At 43.4% G+C, this 16,499-nt stretch overlaps 1 long non-coding RNA gene across 1 annotated transcript in view; it reads left to right on the top strand.

The window, feature by feature from the left end:
- The window catches only part of LOC119507290, a 30,579-nt gene extending 14,427 nt beyond the window's left edge, over positions 1-16,152 (top strand). The window contains exons 2-3 of the long non-coding RNA XR_005211187.1: positions 9,199-9,342; positions 15,728-16,152. This is a non-coding gene — a long non-coding RNA (uncharacterized LOC119507290). The remainder of the gene's footprint in view (positions 1-9,198; positions 9,343-15,727) is intronic.
- Positions 16,153-16,499: the final 347 nt, after the last annotated feature.

Here is a 16,499-nt window from a genome sequence, read left to right on the forward strand (position 1 = left end):
TGTGTCCATCATCTGACAATACTTCAGGGTTAGCAGCCCAGAGCATGGAAACTCAAGGGTAGCTTGTATAGCAAGATGGTTCAATTTCAGATCAAGAAATACCTACTTTCAGATATTCCTGATTCATTGTTAGGGAGACACTTTATCTGCTAAATGTATAGACATGAACAAGAATAGATGATCAGTCATTCAAGATGATTTGACTGGGCTGAGGTGGACAGTGCTCACCTTGAGTAAAGGGGCAGCATGGCTTAGCTCCAACTAATTAGTAGGCATTCTTGCTCTAGAATTCAGGTCTGGTGGGTGCAGAAGAGCCTACTTTCAAGAGAACCGGGCAATCTGGATATTTCTTTGCAATTTCTTAATTTTTAAATGTTGCCAATTATTTTAAAAATTAAAAAAAAGAGAAAACAACTTGTGTTTCCAACTAGAATAAAGAAGGATATGCATGTTTTATGCTCCCATGATAATAAAAAGAAAACCCATATAAAATTAAAAACATACTTTCCTATGGGGCCAGCAAAGAGTGGTGAACTTGGAAGGCTTGATGAACAGAATCGGCACAACAATTCTCTGCCCACTCCCAAACCTGAATTTTACAAAGAAGACTAGTCAGTCAAAAGGAGGGTGGCAGGCAGAGGGAAATACCAATACCTTGTGTTCCTGTGAAAATTGGACTGAGGACCCGGACTGAGTTGAATCCAAAGGTGAACCAAACCTATCTGAAACTGCAGCCAACCTTTCTCCTAGCTCAAATACTGCCAAGATCAAAATGGCAACAGGGAGGAAGATTGGTTTGCACTCAACTTCATTTTTCGTTGGAGAAATGGAAATTAAAACCACAGTGAGATGCCATTTCATATGCACCAGCATGGCTAAAATGAAAAAGTATGAGCACACCAAATGTTGACAGAGATCTGAAACAACAGGAACTCTTATCCACTGCTGGTGGGGGTGTCAAATGGAATAACTACTATGGAAAACTCATGGGCAGTTTCTTAAAGTGTTATGCATACCTATTCTGTGACAAAGCAATTCTATTCCTAGGCAAATACCTAAGAGAAATATAAAAAGTACATCCTCAAAAAGACTTGTACCATGATTTTCTTTTCAGCAGCTTTACTCATTGCAGCCTCAAAAACTCCTGAAAATAACTTATGTCCATCAGCAAAATAATATATTTAAAAATGGCAGTATAACCATGCAATTGAATACTATTTAATAACAAGAAAAACCTACTGATAGGTGCACAAAAATATATGGTTGAATCTTGAAAACATACTGAGTGAAAGAAGCCAGACATGAAATATCACATACTGTAAAGTACTTTTCTATGACACTCAAGAATAGGCACTGCTAATGTCTGGTGGTAGAAATCAGAAAAGTGGGTCAAAGGAGGGTCAGTTTTTTACTAAAAGGCTCACAAGAGAACATTCTGGGGTATCTTAGCTTCCTAGGGCTGCTGTAACAAAGTTACTACAAACTGGGAGACCTAAAACAACAGGAATGTATTGTCTCACGGTTTTAGAGGCTTGAAGTCCAAAATTCAGGTGTTGGCAGGGCCAGGCTTTGATCAAAGTAGGGGAGAATCTGCGCCCTGCCTCTCCCAGTGCCTGCTACTTTGCCCGCAGTCCTGGCATTCTCTGCCTCAGTTGTCACCTGGAATTCTATTTTCCCTCTGTCTTTCTCTCTCTGGATGTGTGTTCAAATGCCCTCTTCTTATAGGGACATATTGGATTAGGGACCCACCCTACTAGAATATGACTTCACTTTGAGGCCTAATCCCTTCTGTAAGGACTCTATTTCCAAATAACGTCAAGTTCCCAGGAACTGGGGGTTGAGACATCAACATATCTCTGTGAAGCCGCCCCGGGCTCTGCCTGACGTAGCTGCCTTCCTTGTGTTCACCCTCAGATCATTTCTCTCCCTTACGCTTTTGAGTATTTCTCCAACTAAACCGAGCACTTCTTGAGGGCCTGACTGAGCCTCGTTCACCGAGAATCTCCAGCCTGTATTTAACAGAATCCAAACTTCCACACAAAGTTATGTTTTGTGGAACGAATATAAATGAAGCAGAGCTTCCTAAAAAGAGAAATAGAAACAAGGAGAAATTTAAGAGAAATGTTAGAACTAAGCTTTAGATTTGAAAAAACAAAAAGATCTTTATAAAAAATGCTTCTAGGTCTGGGCTGTTTTCAAAATACATTTCGCTGGGGAATGGGGATGCCTTAGAGCCCAGGTACCCAACTGTACTTCAGACACTGCCCGAACCCACCTTGGGCAGCTCAGGGTCTGACAGAGGAAATCAAATGACCTTTAAGACAGAGGTTCCTAGCTAAAGTGACCGGGAACCCCTTCTACTGCGGGTAGCACTTGCCAAATGCCCAGCTCACCCCTGAAGAGTTCTATGTCCAGGGTGAGAACCCCTCCTGGACTTTTGGACACATGGGGCAGGGTCACGGATGTGCCAAGGCTGTTTGCACTCAGCAGCCAGCACCCCTTGGCTACACTTGCTGAATCGAGATGGTACTTAGGCAAACTGGCTTCCTCCCCTTAAGATACATGTGAGTTCTCAGGGGTCCCATAGAAGGGACTAGAGATCTGAAATGGAATAGGCTAGATTTCTGGATTTTTTTTTTTTATTATTATTACTAGTCCAGGGGGACTTGTACCCTCAACCACATAGAGGAATATCCTCATTTTATCAAAAATTTTTAAAATTGAAAATAGTTATTAAAGTTAGAAGCACAGCACATGGTTTTCGAGCATAGAGACTCAAATAATAGCACAGGCACATCCTCAAATTCCATCACCATCTTAGTTTCAAGTAAATATAATTGCTTGTAACACACAGATCTGTATTTCTTTAAATTTTTCCTCAATTGAAGATGGATACAGCACAGAAATGTCCATCGTTGCTGGTCCAAAAGTCTAGAAACCTGGTCGAACCCTGGTTTTACCACTGACCAACAATATGCTTCTAGGCAAGTTATTTAACTTCACCTGGAGAGTTTATCAAAAATTTAGATTCCTGGAACCCTAGATATGCATTTATTAATCAGCAATTTCATTGAGGAACCCTGGTACTCTGTACATTTAACAAGCACCCTGGGTGATTCTTACCATCAAAGGGCCATGGACCCCAGAAATACATTCTGGTGGTGGATGCGTTTCCCTTCCTAAAGAAAAGCATGCAGAATCTTTGCACTTAGAATAATTGAGAATGCACTAGTCAAGTAGTGGACTTTGTACTATCGATTAACATCTGAGTAGTATAAATGGCATTTTCCTGCAATGGTCTCCTTAATAAATGGAGATAAATAAGTGGCAATTGTCACTGAAGATTAGTTTTTCTATTTTCTGTGGGTCTGGAGTAAAAGCCAGTTTGAATTCCCCCTTCACAAAAACAAGTTTACCAAATATCAATCCTTTCAGCAGACCACTGAGATTTCAATCATGCCTTCATATTATCCTTCTATCTTTCAAATAGTTTGGCTGGAAGATTTTTGTGGGGATGAAAATCTGAAACTGAGAGGTAGGGAAGGGGTGAGGGGTGTACACAATCTCGCAAGGTCTATCTGATAAGAATTGGCATGCACACTTGCAGGAATTTATTCCTACTTGTTGGGGTTAAACTAGAAAAAAGTAAAGTCTCTTCAAACATTTCTCCTGATCATTTTTTACGTGACCATTTATATGAATAAATGGTTTTGGGCTGAGAGTCTGAACCCAAAAAATAGACTTCATTGCTGTACAGGTGATCAGATGAGGAAAAGCTTGTCAAGTGTCCCAGGCAATTCCATCTAAGGAGACTGCTAGCACCCCCTTTATCTTTTATGCTAAAGAGACAAGAAAAAACAAGAGAAATATGTAAAATGCATTTTTCTAAACCTACCATTTTTGCCCGTGTATATGTGTGCAGGTATGCATGTGTGCACGTCTATACCTACGAATTGACCTGAAGGTAGCATCCTCCAGATTACAAAGGGAGGCCTGGAGTGTTTCCCCATTCACTCTGGCACACGAGGATGCAGGCGATGGCTGGCAAATTGCTGAAGTTCTTTTCCCTAGTAACAGCCTGGCTGGAGTGTGAGGCCCCAGGGAGGAGCTGTTACCGACACTGAATCTAGCCCCGTGATGCCTGTCAGGCTGATGGATGGCCACGAATCTCAAAAGCCTGTCAACCCTTCCTGTCACAGCCTGCCAATCCACCTTCAAATGACAGATATGCCAGGGTGACTCAACAAAAAGCTCAGCATCCCCCAGTGGGAGAAGCTGCTATATTTGAGTTAGGGGAAATGAAGAGAGATAGAAGGGGGGTGGGGGTGGGGCCTTGTTTTAAGGGGAAGAACCTGGCTGATTTGTGAGGTCTCATTTCTGTGAACAGTCAAGGCAGTTTTTCTTGGTGTCATCTTAATTACCTTCTGTGCAAAGAAAAAAAAAGCAGTAAGTGGCAACAATTAATTTGCATTGTCAATTGATTTTTTTTTTTCTTTCTTGGAATCCTTCTGATTCACAAAACATGTTATATAACCATCTGTTTTCCCCCTAAAGATTAATTCTGTTTTTCACGTCTGTCTCCTCAGAAGATGCATCAGCACTGCTAATATTGAGTATCTGGTGGGGGAGGGGAAGGGGGGAGGTCAAGACAGAGGGAGAGAGGGAGATTCACTGGTGTTTCTTTTTTATACAGACAAGTTTTGAGTCCCTTGAGGGAACCTTTGAGATTTCTCCTGCTTTCTGGTCTCCAAACTCCAGTGGGCATTCTCACGTAGGACAAGATGCTATGCAGAAAACAGAGCTTAAACTTAACCTACTCTGAGGGCTTAAACCAGAAAGAGACGTTTTCTCAGGATGATAATCAGCAATCACATAGAAAGACATCTGACCTCTAGTCTTATTTGGCGCTGTCTTTAGAAGGCATGTCACTTATCCACCCAGTTTCCACTTCTTTCCTTAGAAAATGGTGTATCCAACCACATTTTGGAGGGGAAAAAAGGGACAAGAACAAAGGAACACAGGCATTTTCTGCTTTTCTACTTTTTAAATTTCTCCTCCTTGCTTATTGCACTCTCCTTGAAAGAGGGCTAACCCATCAACAGGCTCAGCTAACGTCTGAGTAGGCAAATGTACCTGCGTAGTTGGGGGCAGTGGCTGTGCCCAGTGAGGGCTTGACCCTGGAGGTGTGCTCCAAGACCGTCTTCTGGGCCAAGTTGTGTCTGAAGTTAGGAGAGGATGGTGCCTGTCTGGAAGGTGACATAATAAGGGGCTTATTCCCAACTTCCCCAAGCTCCCCTTCATCCTCTAGTTTTAGCTTCGAGGACACCAGACTCTCCTGTCTTCTACACTCACTTGAGCTGTGATCTCCCAGCCTGGGGGCAGGTGGCAGGACAGTTGCTTGCTCGATGTATGTGGCACCGCAGTGCATGTCACATCTCACAGGGCCCTCCCATCCCAAAGTCCCCTCCTCACCCTCACCACGCCCCACCCTGCCCCCAGTAAAACTGCCTGAAACATCCTGTGCAGCGTAAAGACAAGAAAATGTTTGGTGGAGATGAAAAAGTGGATGAACTTTTTCATGGCATCCCTGGCTCTATTAGTCTGAATGAAGATGAGCCAGGAGGTCATTTTTCAAGCCCTGATGGATGAGCAAGGGGTTCTGAGACGGAGCCCTCATGCAAAGCCTCCGAGATCCTTTTGCTGCTGCTAATGAGGTGGTCTAGAGCTCAGGTCAGTGGTCTGGGAACTCAGTGAAAAGAGGTTCCGGGCAGGTCCTGGGGCTCTCTGCTCCACTGGTTTGGAAATCCTTGGGCAGCAGGATAAGCAGTGCCAAAGGCAGAGGTCATAGAAGATCCAGTTCTCCATCCCACTCAGGGTTTGGCTGATCTCACCCTCACTGTGCTCTGTAGAGCTCAAGGTGGGGGTGGGGTGTGGGCAGCAGTTCAAAGAGTCTCTTTTAAATAGTGAATGATGAAGATGGGTTATCATTGCATTTGACTGGAGAATTTTGGAGGCCTGCCCTGAGGAATGGATCTGTGCTCTGGCTACAGACATAGCAAAGCCAGGACTAAATGGAAATTTCCCTTACAGTAATATAAACTCAAGTTTTGTAAAGCTGTAGTGTTCTCATTTCTAACCTATGAAGGCTGTAGCTTGGAACTTTTCTGGTCAACTATGTTCTCTTTTAAGCTGGGGTCCTTCAGACCATCATCACTGTAGTTGCTCCTTGCTTACTTTCAAAATTCTATGGAGTTGCTTCCTTTAGGTCATGGTTCTTTAAGAAATATATAAGCAATATTACAATTAGCAAGTCAATGTTTTTTAGAGGTTAGCTGTATGGAAATGATATCTTTAGTTTCATCATTTGAGTCAGAAGAGGCATCTGAGCCTCTGCAAAATGATATACTAAATGTTAACACAACAGAACAGCTGTTAGAGACTTCCCAGGATATATTTGCTTATCAATTTCCTAAAGAAGCTTTGGGTCAAGCACACCTAGTTTGGACTTTTCTCTGCTCCAGCCAAGCAAATTGTTGCCTGCTTGTAACTTACTTCCTTGCACTTTCAGTCTTTCTGAAGATTTTTTCATGCCCCAACCATATCCTCTTCTCATCTAACCAGTCTATCCATTCCTTTAAATTTTGACATCTAAAACATGTCCTAAACTTCCTTCCTCCTTGAAACCTTTTCAGACAACCTCTCTCCAAATCTCTCCTCTTTGGTTGGCTCAGCCAGAGCTTGTGTGAAGCCACAACAACCCATAGAAGTGATTTCTGTTTCTTTTTTGTACACTGTCCTGTCTTTTCATTTTGGTTGGACTTTGCACGTGTCCAAGGCGGACAAGGAAGTTCTTTGTGTATTGCCATGATACCGAAAAGCATGTTCTACACCTGGCAGATGATGTTAAAGGAGTCAGACTGATTGAGGAGATGGGACGCCAGCCTTTACTTGGCAGAGAGGAAATGAGAGACATGAAGAGCCAAAGGGTGGCTGAGAAGAGGGTATAGAGTTCCCCGGATGGACCGTGGTGTCTTCCATTTTAAAGTTTGTGCTCAAATATAAACAGTGCTGAGCCAATGTACCAGCATCACCATCTGACAGATGTTTGGCCATTTCCTACTTTGGGTTCTCGGTCGGTTCCTGGAGGACATATGCCCTGCAGACTTCAAGTTACAATTGGAAAGGAATTGCATCTTTTTTAAAAAAAATATAGTTTCCAAAAATAAAACATCAGTAAATAAAATTCAGTACTGAAGGCAGGAAGAAAGCCCAGTCTTTAACTCTTAGTTGAAGCTGCTCCTACTGCAGATGGGACATTTTGTTCAGTTCTTTCATTGAAGACAAATTGGAGAAATGAGAAGCAGTTGAGTTTGGAAAATTGATTATTGCATTGCTGTGTCAAATACTATAATGCTCTAGGATTAGATGAACATCCCGTTGGGACCAGGAGCTCGAGGCAGCAGGGGATAGATGAGGAGAATAAAAGCAAAATGTTCTTGAGTTAGTCATTTAATCAGTTTCCTGGATCAAGGATAATCTTGAGTTAAAAACGTTTAGTGCTACAGAGTGAAAGCTGGCTTCTGCATTCTCTGTACAGCAGGACAAAATCTGACCCAGGTGTAACCCCATCCATGAATAAAAAGGTGCTTTATAACAGAATTTAATTGTACTTGTCTGGAATTTTGCTTCTCATTCCAGTGGTGGGATTTAATTAATCCTTAAAGAGAGGTTTGTCACTTCAAGGCAAATGCCATAGAAGGGCAAAGAATTATCTTAATGTGGGTTACACTTAGATGCAGCCAGTTTTCATTTTATTACCATTACCAATTGTTTAAAGAACTTTGCTGAATGATTTGCATTGTACTAGTGCCTTGAGGCTTTCTAGAGCAATGTGGAAAATACATTAGAGAATAAACCACAAGATTATTAAAATGACTCTAAACTGTGAATCCAAGTTTCAGAGGAGGTTGTAACACCCAAATTTACTCATATTTCATCCCCTTATATAATTCTTCATGCCCTGTAGGTTGAAGATAAAATTTATAAGAATGGATCCCTGTCTGATGACCTCACCCCCACCCCTTCACTTTTTTCTCCTTCTTCTTTTCTATGAAACAGATCTCTGGCTTCTTCCAAGAGCTCAGTTGGGATTATAAGAACCAGAAGCCGAGTCATCTAGATAAGAACCTCACATGTCTCTTCAATGTGCCCTCCTTTCAATACAGCTCATTTCTCCCTCCTCAAGGAAAACCTTTTGAGCAAAACAATGGGTTTTGCCCTCACCACAGTTGGCAGAGGATTAAATGAAAGGTTTCTTCCAGTTTCTTGTCCAAGTCTGCCTCTGTCTCTCCTGAAAGGTTAGCACTAAACTAGGGAGTTGTGATCTCTGCAAACTGCCACTGAGCAGGACTAGAAAGGGTGTGAGGTGAGTGGTAGCTGCCCCTGTGGATGCAGGTTTATGGCTCTAACCCACCATCATCCTAGAGGAGCAGAGGAGTAGATTGGAGGTAACTTCTTGCCTGACTCAGTTGCCTGGTGATAACCTGTTTTGGACCAAATATGCCAAAGTATTATATAGGAAACTTGAAAGAAAAGGGCATTTAAAATAACCTTTTAATCACTTCATAAACATCTTTTCTTCTCTCTTCTAATTCTTCTTACTTTCATTTCATCTCTCCCCCATATAAATTGTCAGAGGCCTATTTCAAATCTAGATCTCCATCATAATCTCTTATATATATATATATGTCAGATGTGGGAAGGATAGTTTGTCATAAAAATGTAAAATGGCTTGTCCAGAAAAGAAGCCAGAGAAGAAAGAGTCTGGACTGACAAATACTCAATGTTCAAAAGGTTTGCTATTAACCCTTACGAATTATGTAGCCTGAGTTGTTCGTTTTAGTCAGTTGTAAAATGGGGATAATACAATACATAGAATCTCTTTCTATTTTGCAAGAATTTTGTGAGACTGAAATGAGAAATATTGTCTAAATCTAAAGTCAATTATGATGCATGATAAAACAGCAGTGTCATAATTTGGTCATGATACTTTGTTGGTTCCAGATCTTCCACTAAACCAAACAAAAAATTAATAGCTAATGTTTATGTTTCAAGCCCTATGCTAAGTGATTTGCATGTTTTACTCATTGATGTAATTGTTTATGTAATGATTGCTCTATTACTGTCCCCATTTTACAGATGAGAAACAAAGGCACAAAGACGTTGAGTTGCCCTGAGTCACACAGGGGCCAATGGCAGGTCCCAGGATTCACGATGAGACAGTTTGACCCCAGAACTTGAGCTGCTCATCATGTAGCTGTATCTTACTTTTTTATGCAAAATGTAAGTAAATTGGGAAGAAAAAGAAACTATACAAATTATCATGATATGTTTGTTTTTGGCAAGATGAATGGTTAATTGGGGGAACTTACTCTAACACAAGGTAAAACATTAAAATCATTGTTATCTGGGGCTGTTGAAATTCTTGGTTTTTCAAATATCTTCCAGCACAGAAGTAGCCAAGAATAAAAAATAAATATTAAAAGAACACTTTAAAAATCCTTTTTGAAAAGAGGAAAGAATGTTTTAGGCACCCAGCAATGGTAAATAAAGTTGCAAACAAGTGAAAAATCAGAGCAGAACACAAGAACATTCTACCTGATGAACAGACATCAGTGCCACTATGGTTAATGACAGTGAACATGTCAATTTTGGATCAACATTCTTTCACGTACTTACAGAAAAATATATATATTTTTTTTCTTACAGAGATTTCCAGTTTCTTGGATTTGCCCATTCTCTAAAATCTGCCACTTCTACCCACTGTCTACAGAATAAATAAATTTCAATTTCCTTAGCTGGTTGCTGACATCATTTCACAGTTTGGCCTCAGAATACCTTTTCTAACTTAGTCCCTATGACTGCCCTTCTTTCATTCAGCTGGACTTCAATATTTTCTATTACTGTAACAGCCTTTTACTTCCCACTTCCATGCCTTTGTTCATGTTGGAGTCACTGCTTGCAATACCACTTCTCCCCTCTTCTGCACCTCCTGGATGCCACCTCCTCCATGAGGTCGAGGTTAAGTGTGTGGAAAATACCCCCCACTACCCACCCCTAAAATATCTCCAAGTTCTAACCCCTGATATCTGACCTTATTTGGAAATGGAAATAGGTCTTTGCAGATTGAATTATGTTAAGGAGCTCACGATAGCATCTTAGATTTACTGTGGGTCCTAAAGCCAATGACTCGTGTCCTCTGAGACAGAAGAGGGGAAGCCACACAAGGACACTCAGAGCAGAAGGCCAAGTGAAGACGGAGGCAGACGTTAGTGATGTGGCCACAAACCAAGGCATGCCGAGGATGGCCGGCAGCACCAGCAGCCGGCAGAGGCCAGGAAGAATTCTTCCCTGGAGCCTGCAGAGGGATTGTGACCCTGCTGACACCTTGATTTTGGACTTCTGGCCCCCAGAACTGTGAAAGGATAGATTGCTGTTGTTTTAATCCACCTGGTTTGTGATAATTTGTTACAGCAGCCCTGGGAAACTAATACAGTGTTAGATCCCAGAAACAAAGGGAGAAAAAAAAGACCCCTGATCTTTTCTCAAGGTTTTTACAACAGAAAGGGAGACCAACTGTTGAACAGGCAACCACATCCAAGGTAAACTGGAATTCAAGGGAGCACAGGGTGTTGTGTAAGGGGCATCTGATCTCCACTTGGTAGAGAAGAAACAGAGAACACAAAAGCAATGCTCCACATTGGCGTTTATGGAGAAGGTCTATATAGGTTAGAGTGAAATAGCACCACATCCCAAAGTAATTTGGGCCCCCCCTGAGGAGCTGGGGGAGGATGTGGGGGTGTTGGACTTCCTCACCTGAATTGTTGCTGATGTTCTCACAAACACTGGGGACTGAAGCCTTGACATGCTGAGCCCTCTGCCTTGGGGCTTGCCCTATGAAGCTCGTTGCTGCAAAGGACAGGCTAAACCTGCTTATAATTGTGCCTAAGAGTCTCCCCTGAATACCTCTTTGTTGCTCAGATGTGGCTCTCTCTCTCTCTAACTGAGCCACTTTGGCAGGTGAACGCGTTGTCCTCCCCCCTACATGGGACCCGACTCCCAGGGGTGTAAATTTCCCTGGCAACATGGAATGTGACTCCCAGGGATGAATCTAGACCCAGCATCGTGGGATTGAGATCATCTTCTTGACCAAAAGGGGGATGCAAAATGAAACGAAATAAAGCTTCAGGGGCTGAGAGATTTCAAATGGAGTCAGGAGGTCAGTCTGGTGGACATTCTTATGCACTCTATAGGTAACACTTTTTGGGTTTTAATGTATTGGAAAAGCTGGAAGTAAATACCTGAAACTACCAAACTCCAACCCAGTAGCCTTGACTCTTGAAGACAATTGTATAACAATGTAGCTTACAAGGGGTGACAGTGTGATTGTGAAGGCCTTGTGGATCGCACTCCCTTTATCCAGTGTATGGATGGATGAGTGGGGGGGGTGGAGAAAAAGCAATGCTCCAAATAAGTCCTACTCCACGGGCAGATATTCAACTGGTTCACATGGTCCAAGGCACCACTTCTTAAAATACTGAAATATTTCTGTACTGCTTGTTAAATCACTGCTCTGACACCCCAACTGTCCTGGCCCCTTTCCTGGGTCCTCCTCATCATCCAGCCTTGGTAGGGGGCTTACAGAACCTGCTTCCGTACTCTGACCCACATCTGTTCTGATTGGCCAGAACTTTCCATTTGGTTTGTTAAATATTTTAAATATCTCCCCTACCTGTTTCACTAAGAAAAGGTTAAAGCTTAGGATTAATGGAGATGGGGAGGGAAAGAGTTGAACCCCATTTGACGAGGGGCTCTCCAAGCTCCTTCCCACTTGGGTGTTCCATGCAGAGCTGATGTCTTCAGCCGGAGTCCGGGCTCCCTGCTTCTGTCCTTTCCCTTAAAGTGTTTCTTATCCTGCAGCAAACTATTTCCTCTTAGTCTGCCATTTACGACATTTCTACATCTCTTCTTCTTTCTTATACCTTCAAGACCCTGCTCTAGGCTTCAACATCTGGGATGCTGTGGTTATAACTGACAAAGAGAGTGAAGTAATAGGGTCCTACAGTTTTAACCTATGACTTACTTGTTCATTTAGCAGGAAGGCACTCACCCAAAGATAACCTTTTATGTTCAGAAAGGACAATTTCCTTCTGATGACATGTCTTGTTCCAGTGGTTGCTGTTTTTCCTCAGTGTCCCCGCCTCCAGGCCTGGTCTTCTGATATCCCAGTAAATCTGGAGACCTCACTGGAATCACTAAAAGAGTTACTGTTTGACCCAACAGTCTCACTATTGTGCGCTGAAATTTTACCTGCAAGTTCAAGCGAGAGTTGGAGAAAAGAACAGAGAAAGGGTTTCCATTGTCAGAGGCTTTGGTGATACATACTCCCTAGCAAGGTTGGGAGGGCTCTGGGTGTTGAAATAGGTTGAGTCTCGGTGAGGTCAAGCGTCAACTGACTCTCCGTAGATTATCAACAACCTGCGGCTTGCCAAGTTTCTGGTACAAAATGCTACTGCTTTTCTCCAAAGGAGTTGATATGCTCAGCAAGAAAGCCAAGACTTTGACACAGTTTGTTTCTGGGCTTTATCTGGGCAGGGGGGCTTGATCTGTGCAACCCACATGGGCCTGAACTGGTTGGCAGAGTCTTTTCACCAGTGATGGGCAGGTTGGATGGCTGACTCCTGGACTCCAGTAATTACCTGCTTTGCTTGTTATTTTCCTCTGGCTGTCCCCTTGCCCTGCCGCTCTCTGGAGCATGAATGCAGGGCTGGTACTGCCATCCTCCAGCTCATTGGTACCTTATCATTTCTCAATGTTTTTTCTCCCAGTCAAAAACAAACAAAACAATTACAATACCAAACTCAAGAAAGCGTATGGTGAAATGAGGCATCTGTATAAGCAGAAAAGCAATACTTTGGTCTTTGAAGTGTTGCAAATTGAGCTCTTCTCCTACTCTCATCTTATTTTTGAAGATTTTGTGGCCAATCTATATTTACCTTCTTCCATCCTCAATGTTGGCGCTTAAGCGCCCAGCTCTGACTGCTCCTGAGATGTTTCTCCTACATGACCTCTATATTTTTAGTTCTGAAGTAACTGCTTCAACCCTGCAAGGGGTTCTCTCTTCTTTGACCTGACACTTTCCCTGCATTTTCCATCTTGGATAATAATGTTTCCATCTACCCTGCACCAAAACTAGAAACTTCAGAGCTATTCTCAACCATTCCCTTTTTTTAACCCGCCACATCCCATTTGTGGCTGATCCTACAGATATAACCTTCAAAAATGTCTCCACATTGGGCCCTCTTTGTCATGCCCACTGGCCCTGCCTTGGCTCAGACCCTCATCAGCTCTCATCTGGACGAGAGAAGTGACCTGCTGATGGTGTCTTTGCCACCAGCCTCTCCCCACTCCACTCTTTCTCCTCATGGCTAGGGTTAAGTTCATTTTCATTATCGTATGCCTTAGTTCCTGGTTGGTTTCTCTGCCATCAAAGCACTTCTCCACCCAGAACTTCCCAACTCAAAATTGTTCCAAATCCTTTTTGGAGCATGGTAAAATATGAACATGAAACAAAAGAAATAGTGCAAACAATGCAAGAACCGAGGAGCCCTCATTTTTTGAGAATTGGGTTCAAATGCCCGTTTTCAGAGCTGTTCCAATTCTGCAGGTGGCAGGGTGATGGGTTTCCTCCTGTGCTGCCCCAGGGTTGTGATCCTACTCGGCTGCCTCTCCCATGGGCTTACAGGAGTCTGTTGATTCTGGGATGACAGGGACCCTGTCTTACTCTTCCTTTTGCCCCCCTTTCCCAGTGAGTGTTTAATGAGTCCATGTTGGGCTGGTCTGCTAGGTCTGGGGTGACCTCCATCTGATGGTGCAGCCCCCAACTCTGCTCTCTGGAGGTTCACCCCAATTACTCAGTACCTGAAGAGAAAGACACCTTTCAGGGTCTTAGTTTTCCAAGGCTGCTGTAACAGAGTACTAAAACTGGGTGGCTTAAAACAGCAGAAATTTAAGGTCTCACAGTTCTGGAGGCTAGAAATCCAAAACCAGTAGGAGAGAATCCTTTCTTGCCTCTTCCTGCTTTTGGTGGTTTGCCAGCAATCCTTGGGCTTCAATCTCTGTCTCCAGGTCTCATGTCCATCTTCTGTCTGTCTGTGGCTCCTCTCCCTTTCTTATAAGGACATTAGTCATATCAGATTAAGGGTCCACTCTAATCCAGTACGACCTCATTTTAATTTGCCCAGTTCCATCTGTAATGATCCTATTTCAAAATAAGGTCACACTTGGGGATACTGGGTTTAGGACTTCAACATATCTTTTTGGGGAACACAATTCAACCCAAAACACAGTGGGCGCCACCAGATTTTTCCTCACAGGTATCAAGCCATGTACTTTTTTTTTTGCCACCTACCTTCTTTATTGGAAATCCCCATGATTCACGGCTAACCTACCTTTATTTTCTCCAGATGTCTGGTATGAGCTTCTTGCTCACTGTCCAGCGTACACTGTGTCCAAACTCTCTGGGTAAGCTTGTTGAAAAAGCAGATTGTTGGAGCTTGTTCCCAAAGATCATGATTCATTCCCTAGGAAACAGGGTTGCATGCTTCCCTGCTCACATTTGGAGTGGAGAAAGGGCATTCTTTGCCTCACCAGAGAATAAAATCATTAGTTTTGCTCTGATTGGCATCACCGAAGCCCCAAATGTGGCCAAACTGAAGTGGGAATATAGCTCTCCAGGCTGTTAATTTGTCTACAGAATCTAAGACAAAGGAATCAACATCTTTAACTGAATTGACAGAACATAACTACGCTTTTGGCTTTGTGTAAGCATAGGAATGATGTGGTAACACCAAGAACTCTAAACCTTTAAGGAAAAAGAAGTTCAATCTGGAAAAATTGTGGTTCAAGAAGAGAATGATGTGTTTGCACGGCCATCGTGAAAACAGCAACAATCAGCCTGCCAGGCTGAACAACTTAGGGGCATGATGGAATTAGACTTTACGTGTTTAATCAGCTCAGCTAAAATTGAGAGCAGTAGTTCTCAAACTGATCACAGGAGTGACAGAAGGAGCTCGTAAAAAATGCAGATTTGGGGTCTGCCCTTAGAAGTTACAATTTGTAAGTCTGGCAGTGGGGGGAGGAGAGAGAGTGACTAAGAAATTTTTAATAAATTCTCCAGGTGATTCTTATGGGAAATAGTGTTCCAAAAGAAGAGATCAAATCACATTGTGGTTGGAAGAAGAACACCTCAAGGCATTCGAGTAGTGTTTTAGGACAGATATTGATTTAATAGGGTGCAAAATCCCAGAAGGCACAGTTTATGGGATGAAAGGAACCTCCCCGACACACACACACACACACACACAAATTTAAGTCCCATTTTGTTTACAACATTGTCTAATATAGTAATTTAAATTCTCCCTAAGTTAAACCTAGTGCTTTGGGATAATTGCTTACACTTTGGAATTCTATCCTTTTTCTTGGAATGCTCTTGGAGGTGAAGTATGGATTATGGAGGAGTGGATTATATAATCTCAGGGAGTGGGAGAGGGGGCCCCATGGCCTTGGGTGGGCACTGGCTGTGCCCTGCCGAGGCAGGCTGGGCCTGAGATTGTTGTTGGCTTTCGTGGCCGATAGCCTGGTACTTTTTCTTTCTTCACTTGTACAGGTCCAGGGCCTCACCTTGCTGACTCTCTGCACTTGGCTTTTCCTGACACATAAATTGCCCCGAGTGTCCCCACATCTACCATCTGGCCCCTGGCTTGGGCTGTATCCCGGAAAGCATCTACTACAGGATTATCTGTCCTCCCCCATTCCCCTCAGTCCTGGCAGCCCTGGAGGATCTCAACCCAGAGTCTATGCTACACAGAAACTGCAGGGGTTTAGGAATGATACTGAAGCTGTTTTTCTGCTGGACGATGCTCTCCATCATCCTACATACGCTGGGCCTGGGACTGGTATGAATCAGCTGTGAAGAAACAGGACGTGCAGAAGCCTCCCAACCAGGTATTCCTCCCAGCCTGCCCCAGAAAGCTCCTCCCACCCGGTCCCAGGAGGCCCCGCCCAGCCGGTCCCAGGAGGCCCCGCCCAGCCGGTCCCAGGAGGCCCCACCCAGCCTGCCCCAGGAGGCCCCGCCCAGCCTGCCCCATGAGGCCCCGCCCAGCCGGTCCCAGGAGGCTCTTCCCAGCCGGTCCCGGGAGGCTCCTCCCGACTCTGCACTGTGTATTTCCAGGGCGAGGACTTCAGATCTCCTTCCCAGACCCCTGCACGTCTTCCTCCTCACTACAATCTCTCAGGACGGTTGACAGGATGGATTTTCTTTGACTTCCTCCTCCTGCCCTTCCAAGGCTTTCCATATACAAAATTCCGATTTTGTCCTCCTAGCCAGCTTCTTGATTAAATGGGAAGAAAATTAATTTAGAAAATTATTTTTCTTTGCA

Source organism: Choloepus didactylus, chromosome 12, assembly GCF_015220235.1.
Source record: "Choloepus didactylus isolate mChoDid1 chromosome 12, mChoDid1.pri, whole genome shotgun sequence".
NCBI lineage: Eukaryota > Metazoa > Chordata > Mammalia > Pilosa > Megalonychidae > Choloepus > Choloepus didactylus.